The 19,625-nt window shown below is 40.8% G+C and overlaps 1 protein-coding gene across 3 annotated transcripts in view; it reads left to right on the top strand.

The window, feature by feature from the left end:
* The first annotated feature begins 2,862 nt into the window (after window positions 1–2,862).
* pcbp4 (poly(rC) binding protein 4) overlaps window positions 2,863–19,625 on the top strand; it is a 177,573-nt gene continuing 160,810 nt past the window's right edge. For 2 of the 3 annotated variants that reach the window (XM_028824721.2, XM_028824720.2), the window contains exon 1: window positions 2,880–3,049. The gene's annotated coding sequence lies outside the window, so the exon portion shown is untranslated. Of the gene's footprint in view, window positions 3,050–19,625 lie in introns of all 3 variants that reach the window. The other variant, XM_028824722.2, reaches the window with a different exon arrangement.

Genomic DNA, 19,625 nt, shown 5'->3' with positions numbered 1-19,625 from the left:
CCAAGACATCAAAGGAGTGGCTTCAGGACAACTCTGTGAATGTCCTTGAATGGCCCAGCCAGAGCCCAGACTTGAACATCTCTGGAGAGATCTTAAAATGGCTGTGCACCGACGCTTCCCATCCACCCTGATGGAGCTTGAGAGGTGCTGCAAAGAGGAATGGGCAAAACTGGCCAAGGATAGGTGTGCCAAGCTTGTGACATCATATTCAACAAGACTTGAGGCTGTAATTGCTGCCAAAGGTGCATCAACAAAGTATTGAGCAAAGGCTGTGAATACTTATGGACATGGGATTTCTCAGTTTTTTTATTTTTGAAAAATTTGCAAAAACCTCAAGTAAACTTTTTTCACGTTGTCATTATGGGGTGTTGTGTGTAGAATTCTGAGGAAAAAATTAATTTAATCCATTTTGGAATAAGGCTGTAACATAACAAAATGTGGAAAAAGTGATGCGCTGTGAATACTTTCTGGATGCACTGTATAGTAAATAACCACGACTGGTAATAAATTTGTGTAATACCAGTGAGTCACGATTTTAAAAGGACTGTACTTGCAGGTTTTCTTAATCTGTTACTGTCTTGCTGCACTCTTAAAAATCCTGGTTCTTTAATAGCATTCTTTACTGGGTTTTGTGGTTCCTCATAAATCTATTGCTTGACAAAGCACCATTTCATTCGGGGAAGGGTTCTTTGTATACAGATATGGTTCTTTGGTCTTTTAAAAACTTCATAATATGTTGAAAAAAAAAGTGAAATCTTTAATGTGTTGGGGGCTACCTAGCAGGACAATAACAAATTAAGAAAACCTGGACTAAGCTGGTGTTACTAAACAAATGCTGTCAGAATCCTTTTGAAATCATAACCCATTGTTATTTCACAAATCAGTTACCATTTATTTATGGAGGCATTTAGAGCATGCTTCACCATCTCTGTCACTGTCTCCAAAAAATCTAAGCCAGTGGTAAGAAGAAGATCCCACATGCTCGCTTTGCCCGTCACCAACAACATCAAAACACATCTTGGTGAGGTGCCAGACCAGCCTCTCTCAAGGCCGCTACACCTGGCGGCACAACCACGTGCGATAGTGCCTGGCAGGAGTGCTGGAGAAAGAACGGACAAGTGTTAACCCCCTTCACTCCCCCTTTATTCCATCGGCTGGCAATAATATTAGTCTGGGAAGGAGAAGTTTGAGAAGGACATGCCACTCCAGCACCAGACTCCGGGCAGGTGGGTGGTGCGCGAGGCTGGAAGTTGTTGGTGGACCTAGGTCAAAAACTTTGCTTCCTAGCTGAGGTTGCATCTACCAACCTCAGACCTGACCTTGTGCTATGGTCGGAATCACTCCAGCTTGTCTTTATCATTGAGCTTACTGTACTATGGGACGCCTATGAGCGCATGAAGCTGAGATATGCCGATCTTGTAACCAATATGCAAAAACATGTCTGGAAAGCTAAGGTCTGACCAGTCGAGGTAAGCTGCAGAGGGTTTATTGCCTCCTCAACATCAAGGCTACTCCAGGAGTTGGGAGTGTGGGGACAGGAATCACAGACAGACATTGAAGGACCTGTCCAGAGCTGCTGAAAAGGGCAGTCAGTGGTGCTAGCCCAAGAGGAAGAACTCCAGCTGGGCCTCAACTGAGTAGATGGCATCTTGGGGTTGAGCCTGGGACACCGGGATTCACTGCTGAACCCTCTGGAGATGTTGTGGGCCTATCAGTGAAACATTGAGAAAGGGGGGTGCCCACTTGATAACCCAAAAAGGTGCCATCACTCATTTGACCATTCCACTGAATCTAAGCTGATGGTCTCAGATATGCAATTTGGGATGTAAACACCAAGTCCAATGAAACAGAACTGGTCATTTCCTATATGGAGCTACATAAATAAAGATCTTATTGTGGACAGGTCTTTTGGGAACCATTTATGGCTCCCCTATGGCATCTCTCTGAAGAACCACTATGGTACCTTTTTTAAAAAGTGTAGGTAGCCTACCAAACAATAAAGATTTCTCATCTTTTCTACATTTTAGAAACTTTTCAAAGCACAAAGAATCAACTTGATGTGCAAAAATCCATCCCATAATCAAATGGTGTTTTGTCAAGCAATAGTCCAACAAGGGACCACACAATCCAGTAAAGAACCATAAAGTGCCACTAAAGAACCAGTGTTTTAGTCGGAGCAATTTCTCTAACCCAGGAAGGGATTTTTGCTCGTTCAGGGTCATGTACAGAACTCCAGGGGTTAAATGAGGTGCAAAGCTAAAGACAAAACTTAAGAGACTCATTCCTGTCAGCATGTGGGTACTGATTTCTAAATCAGCAGACTGCTAGTCTTTCAACACTCCATTAGAGTTTTTAAATAGGTAAAAATTCTAGAATTTAATAACTAAGTCAAAGAGCACACTTATTATAACTGTGTTTTTATTTTACTTCAATTAATTTTCATCCGCTGTCTGACTTTTTTGAAGTAGTGTGCTTTATTGCCCTATTTTATTATGCGTACAACTGTCAGAGGCAATTGATGCAATTTGCATGAATTATCCTGTAATGTAATGTTTGTCTCGGTCGTATGAAAGACGCCAAATATCCGGAACAGAAAGACAGTTTTTTTCTTATCTATCTATCTATCTATCTATCTATCTATCTATCTATCTATCTATCTATCTATCTATCTATCTATCTATCTATCTATCAGTGCGCACACGTGGTGGCTTTGTCCTGCCGGCAGGAGGAGGCGGCTGGCTTCTTCGCTTCTTTTGCTCTGCCTCTCTTCGCTCGGGACCTTGGCAGATGGTCTTTACCCAGAGTGCATTGTTTTCATTTAGCCTCTCATTTGTCTGTTGTAATTGGATCCCAGTGGGGGAGCCCCAGCTCTTCTGCCCGCCTGCCTGCCAACCACCACCCCCTCCCTCTCTCTGTATATTGTTACGGTGTGACATCAGGATTATTTGTTACTGTAAAGCGTTTAACTGACAATGTGGAGCGCATCAGCCCGGGACTTATAGATATATCTACTGAACTGGCGCTGTCTTCGCTCTGCGTACTCGAACAGGTAAGGAGATCGGCTTGCCAGCCTCGTATTCATAGCAGCTCAAAGTTAAAAGTGAACTTGGCGTTCGTTTGTTTGTTCTGTTTAATTCGGCGACAGTACTAACTTCATTTTAGCGCACCTCCAACGCTTGGTCTGGAAGCGGAGCTAAATTTAGAACAGCGGAAATTTACAAGATGAAAACTTATTAGTAAATCTAAAGGAGGTGCGTTTCTCCCTCTGTATATATGCATTTATTTACAGTTACAGATTTTTTTCTGATATTTTCTTTGAAGGTCCAAGTGCCGATTTCACATCGCAAGTGGGATCGTCCTGATTTCAGGAGGACAGCTGCAGAACTGTTCGGGATATTTACAAAACTGGTTAATGTTTGCCGACATTTAATATACCAGAGTAGAATAATACGCTCGGTGTAGTCAGCCAGACATCGGGCTGGCAGGTCCGTTAGCAGATAGGGCGGAGGATTGTGGTGTGTGCGTTTGGGGCGGGCTGCTTTTGGGGGGGGGGTTGGTTGTTGTTGTTGGTTTTGTTATTGGGATTGCAATGTTACGGAGGTTCTCTGGGGGAATTACAGGTGTAATAGAGAGGATGGGGTTAAACGATCCCTAAACACTACCTATAATATGTAAAGGCATGAGGAAAGCGAAGTAGATTGGCTGCCCATGTCGTAAAGAAATGTTTACCAGATACCACTGTAAAAGAAATACAGAATGATTGAGTGAGCACCGTCCGAAACGCTCCATTGCTAGGAAATAATAACGTATTTTTCCTTTTTGGGGGGGCATAAACATCCCCCGTGACGTCACATTCATCACAGAGTTTAGCTTATTCCCTGGCCTCCAACTAATTACAAGACCGAAACTCTTAACTTATCATTTTCATTTGACAAATACACCAACAGGCTATCATTATAGTATGCTGAACTAGCACTATCCTCACCTGCTTATCATTATTATTTATTCAGTGTCGTTTCCAAGAAAATCCAGCCATGCGCTCGCTCCTCAGGGATGGATAATATGAGTTACGGTGATGGATTTAACACTGCGCTTGGGTCGACTTTATTGTTTCCACGTTTTCATTAAGATGAAAAGTTAGAAATGCGTACATAAAGAAGTAACGGTCAATTACTCGGGCCAATTTTATCTGTGTATGATCGGACCACTTTAGTCATTTCTTTCTTTCTTTCTTTCTTTCTTTCTTTCTTTCTTTCTTTCTTTCTTTCTTTCTTTCTTTCTTTCTTTCTTTCTTTTCGAAAGAAATTTGCATTTATCGTTAAGAAAAGTCAGCCCACCGCCACCGGAGAGAGGACAGACGTTATACCGATCGAGAGCTATGGACCGAAAGTTTAAAAACGTCGAAATAAAGACGGTTGATCCGATCGAATCTCCTATCTGGTGTTCGCAATTCGATTATATTAGATTTTCAGTAGGCTACCCCCGTGGAGTCAAGAATGGACGGCATTTCAGTTATTATTATTATTATTATTATTAATCAGGAATCTCTATTTGTTTCGATGTACTGTTTTGTTAGGTCGGGTTTTATCCCCTCTGCTAGATCTGCCTTCTTTGGTTTTGTTCATAATCTGGTATTGGAGAGCAAGGTTATGTCTTGCGGTAGGGTGAATGCAAATCACAAAAGTGTTAACCTAGAGCAAAATGTTGGAATGATATGGAAATGGAATTCAGCGAGATGCGTACTCCATTACCAACTGTCTCCAGTATATAACGTGGTGCGCTTTTCATAATTCACTCAGTCGGTTTTTAACTATTGATGTTGAATTTAACCAACAAGAAGGTGGACATTTAAATGACTCGAATTCAACCGCGAGCGTCTGGCATAGTTTTTTTAATGTAAAAAAGTACGTTTTGGTAAACTGAAAAACAAAAACACGTTACTACAGGTAGGGTGGCACGGAGGCGCAGTGATTAACGCAACTGCCCGACCGCGCCATCCCTCTCTCCCCCACCCCTCTTCTCTTCCATAACGCACCAATGGCAATCCGAGAAGTTTACACGTGCCCGCGTAGATTTGTGCGTCAAGTCGATTATCAGTTCTAAACTGGCTTAGCGTTAAGTTTGCCTAAAGAAAGACTGGCGCCTGTCCGCCTTCATTTGCAGACTTGCACAGGATGGGATTAACTGGTTCAGAAAATGTATGGAAGAACAGATTCACTGAAATGAAGCTTTACATTTTATGTTCTATTTCGTGGAATACAGCGGAAAAAAAAACAATTAAACAGACGTTTGCAGTGGAATGCAGCCTAGCCGTGTTTACCTTCAGTTGCCAGGAGTTTTTCAAAGTTGTTCTTGTGCCTCTTTAAACGTGAAATGTGTTTAAACTACATGTGGCCAAATGACATCAAGACATTATCTTAATCAGCTCCTGGCATATCAAGAGTTGAATAGGACAGATGAGAATAGGGCATACAGTTGGAGAACATTGTACTTGTCAATCAGTAATGCTTTCCTGTGGAGGAGGAAAATAAATAAATAACTAAAGAAGCAAAGAATGCCGTAAACAAGGGGACTATTCTAATAGTGCGGACCCCATAAAAAAAAAATCAGTAAATGCCACTGATCTCCCACTGTTCTGTTATGTTTGCAATGATTTGCTACAACAAAAGTGATTCAAAAAAATGTGCTGGAACACATTTCACAAAGAGTTTCATGCCAGTTTCCCAGCTATCATCAAGCAGACTTGTTGGCCATTCCCAGCATTTAAAATTGTGTTTCTGTTTAGTAGGTTGCACAAAGTAGTTGACTTTTGCATATTCTGCTAAATGATTTGTTGATACCAGACAGTTCCTAAGAATTAAATTACAATACCACCCCTGGGATGCAAATAAAAGTAAACTCTTTTGTTTTGAAAGTTGGAAAGACGTTTGGGATTTGTGTCTTTCAGCAATTTGTGATCATCTTACTCATCTTTTTTGTAGTTAAGATCTGGTAGACTTATCAGCTTGGCCACTATCTGTGCGTTGATTATGCTGTCGTTTATCCCTGTGTGTCTTCTCTCTGTAATCAGGTTAAGATAAATGGTGACCCTGAACAACTGTAGATACTCTATGTCCTCTGCAGTGGCTCAGAATCTATCAGGGTCTAGCTCCATTCACAACCCAGAAATGGAAGAGTGTGTGTGTGTGTGTGTGAGTGTGAACATAGCCCTCGTATGGACAGACATCTCCATCAAGGGTTGAGTCATTTGTTGTGTCTGTTTATTGCTCGCAATCAGGGCCGGATTTATACGAAAAGAGACCCTAGGCTATTCCACTTATGAGGCCCTTTCACCTTCCATTTTTAAGTTTGTAAATTACATGAGAGATAATAAAATACATCATTACTGTGATTAACCAATACATTTTTATGTTTGTTTATTAGTCATATGCGTAGAATTTCTCCTTATTTTCGGTTCAGTGTTTTAGTGTTCACTGTTTTTAGAATAGTGAAATTTTAATTTTGCTAACAATTTGAATGTAGACCCCTCTTGATCTTGAGGCCCTAGGCTGAAGCCTAGTTAGCCTATAGGAAAATCCGGCCCTGCTCGCAATAGTTTTTCAGAAGAACAATATGCATCCATGTATCAGCCAAAGTTAATCACCAATTGCCATCATAGTACAAGTGACTGCTTTCTGCTTCAAACCTCGGTCGGTTACTGAGTTCCCGTGTCCATCTAAAAAACAATATGTGTGATGTTCAAGTGCTCTGCGGTCTGAGAAGGGCTGTGCTGTTAACTTATACATCATGGGTCTGCTGTGCCCCACATCTCTCTTACTATATACAGTATGTGTGTGGTGAGTTTGTATATTAATTCACTATGTGCCATTGCTATCTTTATTATCAATGTTAGTTTGCTTTGTAAAAAATACTTTAAATACTTCATGATTAAAACACAATGTGAAATATGGGGTGGTACTGAGATTACCATTACCCAAAATGACTCCAAGCAGGGCAAAATATTAACAAAAATGAAGGGAGATCAGGCAATAGATGGAGCGAGGGGAAATAAATCCTAACTGCAATGGCTTCAGCTCTTTATAACAAATGTGTATTAAAAAGTAATTGAACTCATCTCATTCAGTAATTAATCTCAAAAAGCTGGAAACATTGCAGCTTAAGGCAAACATTTGTGATTAGGTTTATGCTGAAAAGTAATTATACTCTTGCTTCCTGTCTAATATCTCTCTCTCTGTACATATACTGGATATACTATAGATTATATATATATATATATATATATATATATATATATATATATATATATATATATATATATATACTGTGTATATATATATATATATATATATATATATATATATATATATATTTATATGTACTGTATATATATATATATATATATGTATATATATACTGTGTATATATATATATATATATATATATAGTCTACGGTGGGTTGGCACCCTGCCTGGGATTGGTTCCTGCCTTGTGCCCTGTGTTGGCTGGGATTGGCTCCAGCAGACCCCCGTGACCCTGTGTTTGGATTCAGCGGGTTGGAAAATGGATGGATGGATATATATATATAGTAAATAAAAAGTATATATTCCAAAAAAGATAGATATAGTTATATACGCACACATACACATACATGTACACAGATTTCACACTAAGTGTTTAACCCTCTGGAACCCTGAATTAGATTAAAGAGGTTTGACATGCTGTGCTGTTTATACATAACTATAAATTATTTAAACATTTACATGAAAGTATCATGTACACACACAAGCAGATGTGATACCTTTTTATATTTATGTACACACACAAGCAGATGTGATACCTTTTTATATTTTTATGTAAATGTTTATTATGGTGCTTATTTAGCATAATGATATTGAATGTTCAAGTAATGCTAAACCTTGCATTTATCTAGTAATTGATATGATCAGTTCAGCAAATAATGTCTTTCATTTCATGCACCATCAATCAATATGTGTAACTCATGATTAATATACTTTTTATAGTTGCAGGTTTAAATGGGCTTTTTCATTTTAAAACATATACGCAGATTCTCTTAAACTTTTATTTTTCACTTTCTCGACCTTTTTCTGTCTATTGATATCTACATACAACATACAGACAGATAAACAGACAGATACAAATGAAATATATAATAGATATGAATGGCACTATAATAGATAGATAGATAGATTCAGCTTTTTGAATATATACAGTATTTGGATTCCATATGGAGATATGAGTTGATATGGCCCTCTGCACAAACTTGGGCACATGAGTGGAAGGATACTTAACAAGAATATATTTGAAATTTATCTATCTATCTATCTATCTATCTATCTATCTATCTATCTATCTATCTATCTATCTATCTATCTATCTATCTATCTATCTATCTATCTATCTATCTATCTATCTATCTATCTATCTATCTATCTATCTATCTATCTATCTATCACCATTTATGGGTACATATCACAATCACATTTATTCCTCAGTATGTGTCAGGTATATGGATTTGTCTTGTGGCATAAAGCCCCTAATAGGTATGCCCAGTAGTATATTGCACATTAACCTGGCAGTATAGAAGTCATACGTGCATTCACAGGATTTTAAAGTATTGTGCAGGTGTATTAGTCGTATTCATTGTGCATTATAGTATATAGAGAACAGTCTGAGAGGTAAAGTGCAGCTGTGTAAATGAATAGGTTATTCTATACAGTATATGCACATAAATTCATACATAAATAAGTTGTCTAAATAATCAGGTGATACTAAAGCTTTTTACCTGAGATGCTTAAAGTTAAATTTTCATTTACATTAGAAGAAAAGCCATCCCTGCGGTGGGTTGGCACCCTGCCCAGGATTGGTTCCCTGCCTTGTGCCCTGTGTTGGCTGGGATTGGCTCCAGCAGACCCCCGTGACCCTGTGTTCGGATTCAGCGGGTTGGAAAATGGATGGATGGATGAAAAGCCATCCTGCTGAATTTCAATTAAGGGCTGAAATACAATTTAGTTAACAGTGACCCTTCCTTGTTATACTTGCTATAAATTAACAAATCACCCGTATTTAGTGAATTACATGGGTGGTGCGGTGGGTGTCAGGTCCAGTGCCCATTTGTTGTCTGTGTATACTATACACGTGCTCTCTGTGTCTGTGTGGGTTTTCCTCTGATTTCTCTGTTTATCCTCCCACATCCCAACGTTTGGCTGACTAGGCAGTTTCCATCCCAGTTGTCCCTGTGTGATTGTCAGTGTGGGTGTTTGTCTTCTCTGATGTCCCAGGATGTTTCCTGTTGTGTGCCCAGTGCCATTTTAATAGGATCCTCATATAAGTTGATTTGAAAATGTTTTCTTATGTCAAATGCAACACATCACAATCATAATATGTAATTTATTTTTTATAAAAATAATAGTTTTGTGTGAATAGTCATTTTTTCAACATTTTATCTATATATCCTAAACTTTGGATGCTCTCTGCTGCGGGATTGTTTAATGGTAGCAGCGGTAAATCTTTTATAAAGATTTAAAAAGAGAATGCTAAAATAACAAATGACTTTCAGTCCCCTCTCTTCATGTTCATTTGTAAGTGTTGTACAATGGCACCCATTTAGCTCAATATCTGTTATTATAGTACATAATGAGTTTATGAGAGATCATGTCAAATAGTACACTTCCTGAACAATAAAAGGTGAAAGCAGACAAATCACAGAAGAAAAATGGCTTGTGTTGTGACCGTGGCTTGAGCTGATAAGGATATAGAGTGTATTGCTCTGTGTCAGTGATTAAAATAGACCCTGAAGTCATTTGTTAAGTGTCTCAGCTTGGATTGCTATGCTTAGCAGCCACTCCGCCTGAGTATCTGGCAGGTACTTGTTCGCTGCCTTATTGTTAAAGCTCAAATGAAAACAGCCATTTATCACTCTTAGCTTGTGACAAGCTGTGTGTTGATCTGAAGTCTGAATCAGGGATGGCCTTCATTTGGAAGATGTTCAGTTAGTTAAGATGAAGGTTCTTTAAGACCACTGCATAGTGCGCTGGGGTTCATTCAGAAAAAAATATAACTTCTGAACAGGTGTCCATCCTGCAAAAAAGTTTATAAAAAAAATGTCCCAATTTATATTTTGTAATTATTTGTATATTATGGTGGATTTCACATCACTTTTTCTTGATAGTGAATCTTTATTAAGAGGTCAGATGTCAAAGTAGTATGTAGAAACAGAGCCGTGTAAATGCACTTACTGTAGCTGTGTGCCAGCGTAAAGTCATTATTGAGCTATTTGTGCACTCACTTGAGTAATGAATGTGCGCTGAGTGACGGAAATTGGCGTGAACTCAAAAGCAGATTTGACCAAAAGAATTTAACTTGCTAAATCTGTTTGCCTCGTGCAAAGGTCTAAGACCTAATTAAGGAAGGTTGGCTGTTTTCTTCCATCTGTTACGTTCCGCTCCCTAACTAAGAAGAGTTTAGACCTTTTGTATCCCCTTCTACTAAGTGGTGCAGATATGGCGATGGACGGCTCATGAAGCAGATGGCTGGGGGCTGGGGATGGGTAAAAAAAAAAAAAGTCAAGACCGAAAGCACATAATAAGATAGACGACTTCAAATAGTATCAAAAACACACGGACCTGGCCATAAATACATATTAATGCTTCTGCATGTTCCTTAATATTTAACCATTTGGACTGTTAGTTGTTTATGTATCTATTTACTGTACTCAATTTGTTCCATTAGTGCTCTTCACTCAGTACAGGCTCAGATTGCTTACATGATATCAGTTAAACACAAAAACATAAAACATACAAGCAATTGCATTCATAAATACACAGGTTAACGTATTTAATTTTTAGTGACTTGTTATTTTGAAGTGGGTGAAAGGAATAGAAATATTTTCAAAATAATTGAGTTAATGATTACACTAGGATGTTGTGAAGGCATAAATGTTGGGACACACCATCTTATACAAAGCCATTATTGTGTTTGGCACCTCCATGTTGAGAGCTTCACTTCTTCTCTTCCTTGGCTCCTCCTAGACCATAATTAGCATAGTGTGCAACAAATCTGATCAATAGTTAGTATATCACTGTTTTTGATTATTTAAATATATCTATACTACATATATATATATATATGCAGTTGGAGATCCACGAAGGGAGAAAAAACGAATCACGTATCATAAAATAGTTTTATTCCTGAGCTTTCAACCCCTATCAGGGGTCTTCATCAGAGGATAATGCATAGACTTACAAGAATCAAAGGCAATATATAGCAACACATTCAGTTGGGGGGGGGGGGGGTGGGGTTGACTAAGTCAGTATGATCAAGGGGGGGGGGGGGGGTTGTACAGTTTATTTATTGTGTACATGTCCTTCTTAAGTTGGCATATGCTGGATTTATGTCCAAGTGTCTGTTGATGGCGTTTTCATCTGATAGCCAAGACTCGGCCAACTCTCTGGCACTTTTTGTACTGGCACTCCATTTAATGAGGGGTAAAATAAAGAGAAAAAAAGGAAAATCAAAGTCCAGTAAAATTATTGGGCATCTATTGCCAATTACTAGGCTTTACTAGCGGCCCCTTTCAAGCTCAAAGTTCCTGCATTAGGAATTTTTCCCATCGGAGATGTGTCCCTCATAGAGACGTTTTCATCAGTGAGTGCCGACTTCCGATGTCGCCACTCTTTATATAGTTCCTGGGGTGGAAGAGGCGGGACCTCCAGATGAAACCTGGAAGTGATGTCAGAAGTTGCCTCCAGACTCATCCTCTTCTATGCAAATGGAATAGAAGGAGGTGTTAGTGGCCACAATGTTTCAGGTAGGTGATTGAGGCACCCTAACAGAGCCTTGCCATTTCTCATATCTATATATATATAATATTGTAACGGGCAGCTGGGATTCTTACACAGCTGGGATGCCTCCATAACAGAAGGACCAGGGAAAGGAGCTTTGTCTAATGCCAAAAGACTACTAAGCCCCACCTGATAATATTACTGTACTTAAATCTGATGCAGTTATTCATTCATAACTACCCATAAGGAAAAGTCCCAGTTTTGATACTACAGGTATCACCACCATGGTAGCATTCCTCACCCTTTCTAGCAGACAAAGGCTAATGCACACTACTTTGGCTAATATAGACATCTTGCTAAATAGGAGCTGATGTAAGGAATCCGAGAAATATGTGAAGTTTAGTCACCATAATCACTGGGGACTTTACAGGAGTACACTTGTCTTACCAAAACATAATAGTGTCACTTTCTTTTTTTATTGCTCCAACCTTAGCATTTTATTCATATTTTGTACTATACACACTAATAACAAAACTCATTGCAGCCTGTGACACGCTTTATTTGTAATCTTCTGTCCTGTCATGTTTCATTTTGTGTAGTTTGGTCTTAACAGAAGAGAGGAAGAACACACAGTTCATTTTCTATTTAGGATATAAACTATGGGATTTATTTCCACTTTACTGTGCCTTATTCCACCATGTTTTTCCAACAGTTTTTGACCTTTCAGTAAGAAAAATGTTGATTGACATAATGGTCTAACCTGGTCCTTTTTTAGCTTCTCCCCATTAATCCTGGTATAATTGTTTTTAGCTGTCCCGCAATAACCATTCTGCTGCAAGTGGGAAGGATCTAGATAGAATATGCATGTTGGATCAGAAAGCTCTGACACTCCATATAACCCTGAGAAGCAGTGGACAGTAATCACAGTACCTTAAATACACAAGAGACACTAAGCTGAAATACCCATTGGTGGGCAGCCACCATTTATCCCCATCTAATTTCTACACAGGCACATTTAAGGCTAGTTTGTCAACACCAAGTACATCAAATGGTCCTGAGACACATGCACCTGTGACTCATTTACCACACGATTCAAGACAAAAGAGATATTAAAGCAAGCAACAGCAAGGCAAGGTGGTCCAGTGAGTAAAATCTACATGAAATTTAAGCATAGATAGATAGATAGATACAGTGCATCCAGAAAGTATTCACAGTGCATCACTTTTTCCACCTTTTGTTATGTTACAGCCTTATTCCAAAATAGATTAAATTCATTTTTTTCCTCAGAATTCTACACACAACACCCCATAATGACAACGTGAAAAAAGTTTACTTGAGGTTTTTGCAAATTTATTAAAAATAAAAAAACTGAGAAATCCCATGTCCATAAGTATTTACAGCCTTTGCTCAATACTTTGTCGATGCCCCTTTGGCAGCAATTACAGCCTCAAGTCTTTTTGAATATGATGCCACAAGCTTGGCACACCTATCCTTGGCCAGTTTCGCCCATTCCTCTTTGCACCACCTGTCAAGCTCCATCAGGTTGGATGGGAAGCATCGGTGCACAGCCATTTTAAGATCTCTCCAGAGATGTTCAATCGGATTCAAGTCTGGGCTGTGGCTTGGCCACTCGAGGACATTTACAGAGTTGTCCTGAAGCCACTCCTTTGATATCTTGGCTGTGTGCTTAGGGTCGTTGTCCTGCTGAAAGATGAACCGTCGCCCCAGTCTGAGGTCAAGAGCGCTCTGGAGCAGGTTTTCATCCAGGATGTCTCTGTACATTGCTGCAGTCATCTTTCCCTTTATCCTGACTAGTCTCCCAGTCCCTGCCGCTGAAAAACATCCCCACAGCATGATGCTGCCACCACCATGCTTCACTGTAGGAATGGTGCCAGGTTTCCTCCAAACATGACGCCTGGCATTCACACCAAAGAGTTCAATCTTTGTCTCATCAGACCAGAGTATTTTCTTTCTCATGGTCTGAGAGTCCTTCAGGTGCCTTTTGGCAAACTCCAAGCGGGCTGCCATGTGCCTTTTACTAAGGAGTGGCTTCCATCTGGCCACTCTACCATACAGGCCTGATTGGTGGATTGCTGCAGAGATGGTTGTCCTTGTGGAAGGTTCTCCTATCTCCACAGAGGACCTCTGGAGCTCTGGCAGAGTGACCATCGGGTTTTTGGTCACCTCCCTGACTAAGGCCCTTCTGCCCAGATCGCTTAGTTTAAATGGCCGGCCAGCTCTAGGAAGAGTCCTGGTGGTTTCGAGCTTCTTCCACTTACGGAAGATGGAGCCCACTGTGCTCATTGGGACCTTCAAAGCAGCAGAAATTTTTCTGTAACCTTCCCCTCCTGTCTCGGAGGTCTACAGACAATTCCTTTCACTTCATGCTTGGTTTGTGCTCTGACATGAACTGTCAACTGTGGGACCTTATATAGACAGGTGTGTGCCTTTCCAAATCATGTCCAGTCAACTGAATTTACCACAGGTGGACTCCAATTAAGCTGCAGAAACATCTCAAGGATGATCAGGGGAAACAGGATGCACCTGAGCTCAATTTCAAGCATCACGGCAAAGGCTGTGAATACTTATGTACATGTGCTTTCTCAATTTTTTTATTTTTAATAAATTTGCACAAGCCTCAAGTAAACATTTTTCATATTGTCATTATGGGGTGTTGTGTGTAGAATTCTGAGGAAAAAAATGAATTTAATCCATTTTGGAATAAGGCTGTAACATAACAAAATGTGGAAAAAGTGATGCGCTGTGAATACTTTCCGGATGCACTGTAGATAGATAGATAGATAGATACTTTATTAATCCCAAGGGGAAATTCACATACTCCAGCAGCAGCATACTGATAAAGAAACTATTAAATTAAAGAGTGATAACAATGCAGGTATACAGACAGACAATAACTTTGTATAATGTTAACGTTTACCTCCCCGGGTGGTACTGAAGAGTCACATAGTGTGGGGGAGGAACGATCTCCTCAGTCTGTCAGTGGAGCAGGACGGTGACAGCAGTCTGTCGCTGAAGCTGCTCCTCTGTCTGGAGATGATCCTGTTCAGTGGATGCAGTGGATTCTCCATGATTGACAGGAGCCTGCTGAGTGCCCGTCGCTCTGCCACGGATGTTAAACTGTCCAGCTCCGTGCCTACAATAGAGCCTGCCTTCCTCACCAGTTTGTCCAGGCGTGAGGCGTCCTTCTTCTTAAAGCTGCCTCCCCAGCACACCACCGCGTAGAAGAGGGCGCTCGCCACAACCGGCTGATAGAACATCTGCAGCATCTTATTGCAGATGTTGAAGGATGCCAGCCTTTTAAGGAAGTATAGTCACCTCTGTCCTTTCTTACACGGAGCATCAGTATTGGCAATCCAGTCCAATTTATCATCCAGCTGCACTCCCAGGTATTTATTGGTCTGCACCCTTTGCACACAGTCACCTCTGATGATCACGGGGTCCATGAGGGGCTTGGGCCTCCTAAAATCCACCACCAGCTCCTTGGTTTTGCTGGTGTTCAGTTGTAGGTGGTTTGAGTCGCACCATTTAACAAAGTCCTTGATTAGGTCCCTATACTCCTCCTCCTGCCCACTCCTGATGCAGTCCACCATAGCAGTGTCGTCAGCGAACTTTTGCATGTGGCAGGACTCCGAGTTATATTGGAAGTCCGATGTATATAGGCTGAACAGGACCGGAGAAAGTACAGTCCCCTGTGGCGCTCCTGTGTTGCTGACCACATTGTCAGAGCTGCAGTTCCTGAGACGCACATACTGAGGTCTGTCTTTAAGATAGTCCACGATCTATGCCACCAGGTATGAATCTACTCCCATCTCTGTCAGCTTGTCCCTAAGGAGCAGAGGTTGGATGGTAATGTAAGCAAATGTAAGATATTACACATCGGAAATAAAAATATTATGCTGTGTTCCATTTGAACTGGGAAGTCAAAATTTTCAACAAGTCAAATTTCCTACTTGGAAACTTGGGGCTGGTCTGTCAAATCTGAGTGGGTCTGACATCAGATTATGATGTTAATCTAAAATGGTGAGATACACTGCAAAACCTTAGTGAAATCTCTCATATTATACTGTTTATTAGCACTTCAGTCTGTTTGTTTCTTATTAAATTAGTCATATGCATTGTACTGTGTAACTTCATGTTGCTGTGGTGTTTGGATGTGAAAAATACCACGTAATGCATTGTTATTAACTGCCATTTATTTTGAAAAAGCAAGCACAACAAAGGTTTTCCTGGAGGCATCCATATTGGTTCTCCCAGTGTTTTACTGGAATGCAGTCAGCTTCCAGTCCATCCCAGCTCTGACATTCGACTTCCCAGGTAAATGGAGTGCATCATTAGATTTGAATACAAAATGGGAGGCCTGAAACTTGAAAGTATACCTCATAAGAAGGACCTAGGAGATGCAGTGGATTCAACTTCCAGGCAGTGTACAGAAACCATTAAGAAGACTAACAGAATGTTTGGTTATATAGCACTCTGATGTGTGGAGTACAAGTCCAAGGAGGTCCTTCTTAAGCATTGTAATACACAAGTAATACCTCATCTGGAGTATTGTGTTCAGTTTTGGTCTCCAAGCTATAAAAATGACATAGCAGCACCAGAGAAAGCACAGAGAAGAATGACTGGGCTGATTACAGGGTTACAGGAGATGAGTTATGAGGAAAGATTAAAATTCTTTACAGTTTAAGCAAAAGAAGATTAAGAGGTGACATGATTGAAGTGTTAAAATTATGAAGAGAATTAGTCCAGTGTATCGAGGCCATTACTTTAAAATGAGTTCATGAAGAACATGGGGGTACAGCTGGAAGCTTGTTAAGGGTAAATATCGCACAAACATTAGGAAGTTTCTCTTCACACAGAAAACCACAGACATTTGAAATAAGATACCAAGTAGTGCGGTGGAGAGCAGGATTTTAGAGACCTTCAAAACTAGACTTGATCTTGTTTTGGAGGAATTTGATGGATAGGATTTGTTGGGCTGTATGGCCTGTTCTCATCGTAATTTTTCAGATGTTCTGAAGCTCAAATCTTGGCCTGGTCATTTAATGTAGGGAGTTTGCATATTCACCCTGTAGGTAAACTATTATGGAATTTCTCCAGGTACACTGTTTTTGTCTGTCGCACCCCAAAAACGTGCAGGTTCGGCTGACTGATGACTCTAAATTGGCCTGGCATGTGTGAGTATGGGTGTGTGGTCGAGTGTTCTTGGCAATAGACTGGCACTCCATCCAGGTCTGGTTTCTGTTTTTGACCAGTATTTCCAGAATGGAATCTGCAGAATGAATGAATGACTCGTCAAGAGGAAGTGCTAGCTCATCATCTTTACTTGGACATCAAAAGATGTAGAACACGTTAGGATAAGTGCTGCACTCTTATGGAATGTGATTGAAATGTATGCCCCTATGCAGAGCAATTTTCAAAAAACAGTGACATACTATGGGTGTAAAAAATGTAAAGGTTAGCAGAGTTTTGGTGTGCCAGTGTCATTGATCAGAAGGTTGCCGGTTCGAATCCCGTAAATGCCAATAGGGACTCTGCTCTGTTGGGCCCTTGAGCAAGGCCCTTAACCTGCAATTGCTGAGCGCTTTGAGTAGTGAGAAAAGCGCTATATAAATGCAAAGAAAGAATTATTGATGGATATAAAGGAGCCTGCAGAATTTCATGTCCCAGCAACACCAGCCATTAATGACGAAGCCTGAGCTTGTGAGGTTGCCAGTGCCTATTTTGCTTATGCCCTTCTTCTACACAGGAAATGGCTTACTTAAATTTGTGTTTCTGACTTCTACTCTTAATTTAAGGACCGACAAAGAGAGAGGGATATCAGTTGCCATATTGGCATTGTTAGTAAGGACCTGCATGAAGCCAGTCCTGAAAGACAATACAAAGCACATGGCATTGGGCTAAAACCGTGATGAATGTTTTTCGTGATGTGAAACGTAGCTTGTGATTTTTGCCCTGTTTTGAACATTAAATGCAAAGCTTAAAATATTAATAACATGTCCATCACCTGGTGACACACACTCATAAAAGAAATGGTGCGACAAATTCCAATTTCTTGTGCTTGTACTGTAGGTCCCACCTGGTATACCGTGTAATAATAACATTAAAATGGATAAGTGTGACTGACCTCCTGCCGGGGCTTTACTGCCTCATTATATGAACACGAATTGTGTCCTTGCCCTCATGACACCTCTCCATTCTTGCTTATGTGAAAAGTCCGGGTGAAAGCTGCCTGCATCATTTTAAAAGCGAACGACTTAACAAAGACAGCCTGAAGGTGCAAGGTTAGTGCCTCGCCGACTGCAGACACCCGGGTTCAAGTGCTGGCCTGTGTACGGGCATTATTAAAATTGAAAATTTCGTCTATATCTTTGTGTACTGTGAGGTTTTCCTGAAAAAAGGTGTGCATGTTAGACTAATTGGTGACTGTTTAGTCCAGTAAGTGTACTGTGACCTATAGGGGGCTCGCCTGCACCCCAAACACCCAGACACAACAAAACCACACAGTCACGGGTTCAAGGAAAGACGTCTTTATTCAAAACAAAAAATACTTTCTACAGGTTTTTATTACCAGATAAATCCATCACAGTTCCTTTCCTTTCCTTCTCCGACTCCACTCTCCTCAGAACAAGCATTGACAAGCTACTCCCAACACTGACTGGTGGATGCTTTACAACAGGAACCCTGGAGTACTTCCAGTGCAACAGGATTGCCACCTGGAAGCATTTCTGGGTTTGGAGGAAACTTTCTGTAACAGGGGAGCCTGCTTCTTGTGGCACCCGAGAACCCCAACAGGGCCTGCTCAGCAAAACTACAACTCCCATGCAGCCCTGCAGGTGTCCAAACAATAACCATACCAGAGGGATACTGCCACCTGGTGTACTGGGGGAACTCAAAACCTTGGGAGGTAGTCACCCGCTGTTATTCCCATATAATGGCCTCCCAACCCGGGAAAGGTACCACTAGACAACTTCTGTCGGGATGCGTGTCCATCCACGTCCTTTCCTTTATCATTGGGTTCATTGGTAATTGAGCTGTGGACTTTGAAGAGGTAGTGTGAAAAAAAAAATAATTTATTTGAACCCAGGACTGTCTTGGTGTAATTGTGTCTCAGGGTTTGGTGGTGCCCCTGGAGGTCCCTATATATATATATATATATCTATAAAAAAATCTTGGATCGAGACGTGATCATCTCAGAGAGCCACTTTGAAGTCCCGCGAGACTTCTTGCACATCACGACCTACTTACAAACAATTTCTCAGACACACTTTAACGTCCCGCGAGATAAGGAAGTGAGACAAAAGGACAGCTGCTGTACAGGCTTTTAAATGATCGAGAGCAACATGCAGATCACACAGCTCGGTAGCAGCTAGCAACAAGCCAGCAGCTGAACCGTCCTCATCTCCTTACGGTGCGTTCATCCCCCCCCCACACCCCTTCACAACACAAGCGGCAGAGACACGAAGTGGCTAACGTGAAGCACGCCCCCAGAGGTGGGGTGGGCAAACGAAGCGAGTAGGGGACCCAGCCCCCTAGTGTATATATTGTAGAAAAGGCGCTATATAGGCGCCCGACCCGGCACACAAGGACACAGAGGCACGTATAAAGTACAAGGATTTTTTATTTTTCTCTTCACCCGTGGGCACACGTCTTCCCCGTGACCCACAGGCAACACACAGTCCCAAAAGCACTCTTTTCCACACCACACAATAATCCTTCCTTTTTCCCCACCACTCCTCCTCAAGCATCATCCTCTTCCTCCCGATTCTGGCTCTGAGTGATGGTGGCTGGCCCTTTTTATAACCC

The sequence above is a fragment of the Erpetoichthys calabaricus genome, chromosome 18 (assembly GCF_900747795.2).
Source record: "Erpetoichthys calabaricus chromosome 18, fErpCal1.3, whole genome shotgun sequence".
In the NCBI taxonomy this organism is placed as follows: domain Eukaryota; kingdom Metazoa; phylum Chordata; class Cladistia; order Polypteriformes; family Polypteridae; genus Erpetoichthys; species Erpetoichthys calabaricus.
This window is presented reverse-complemented; position numbering and strand designations above follow the sequence as displayed.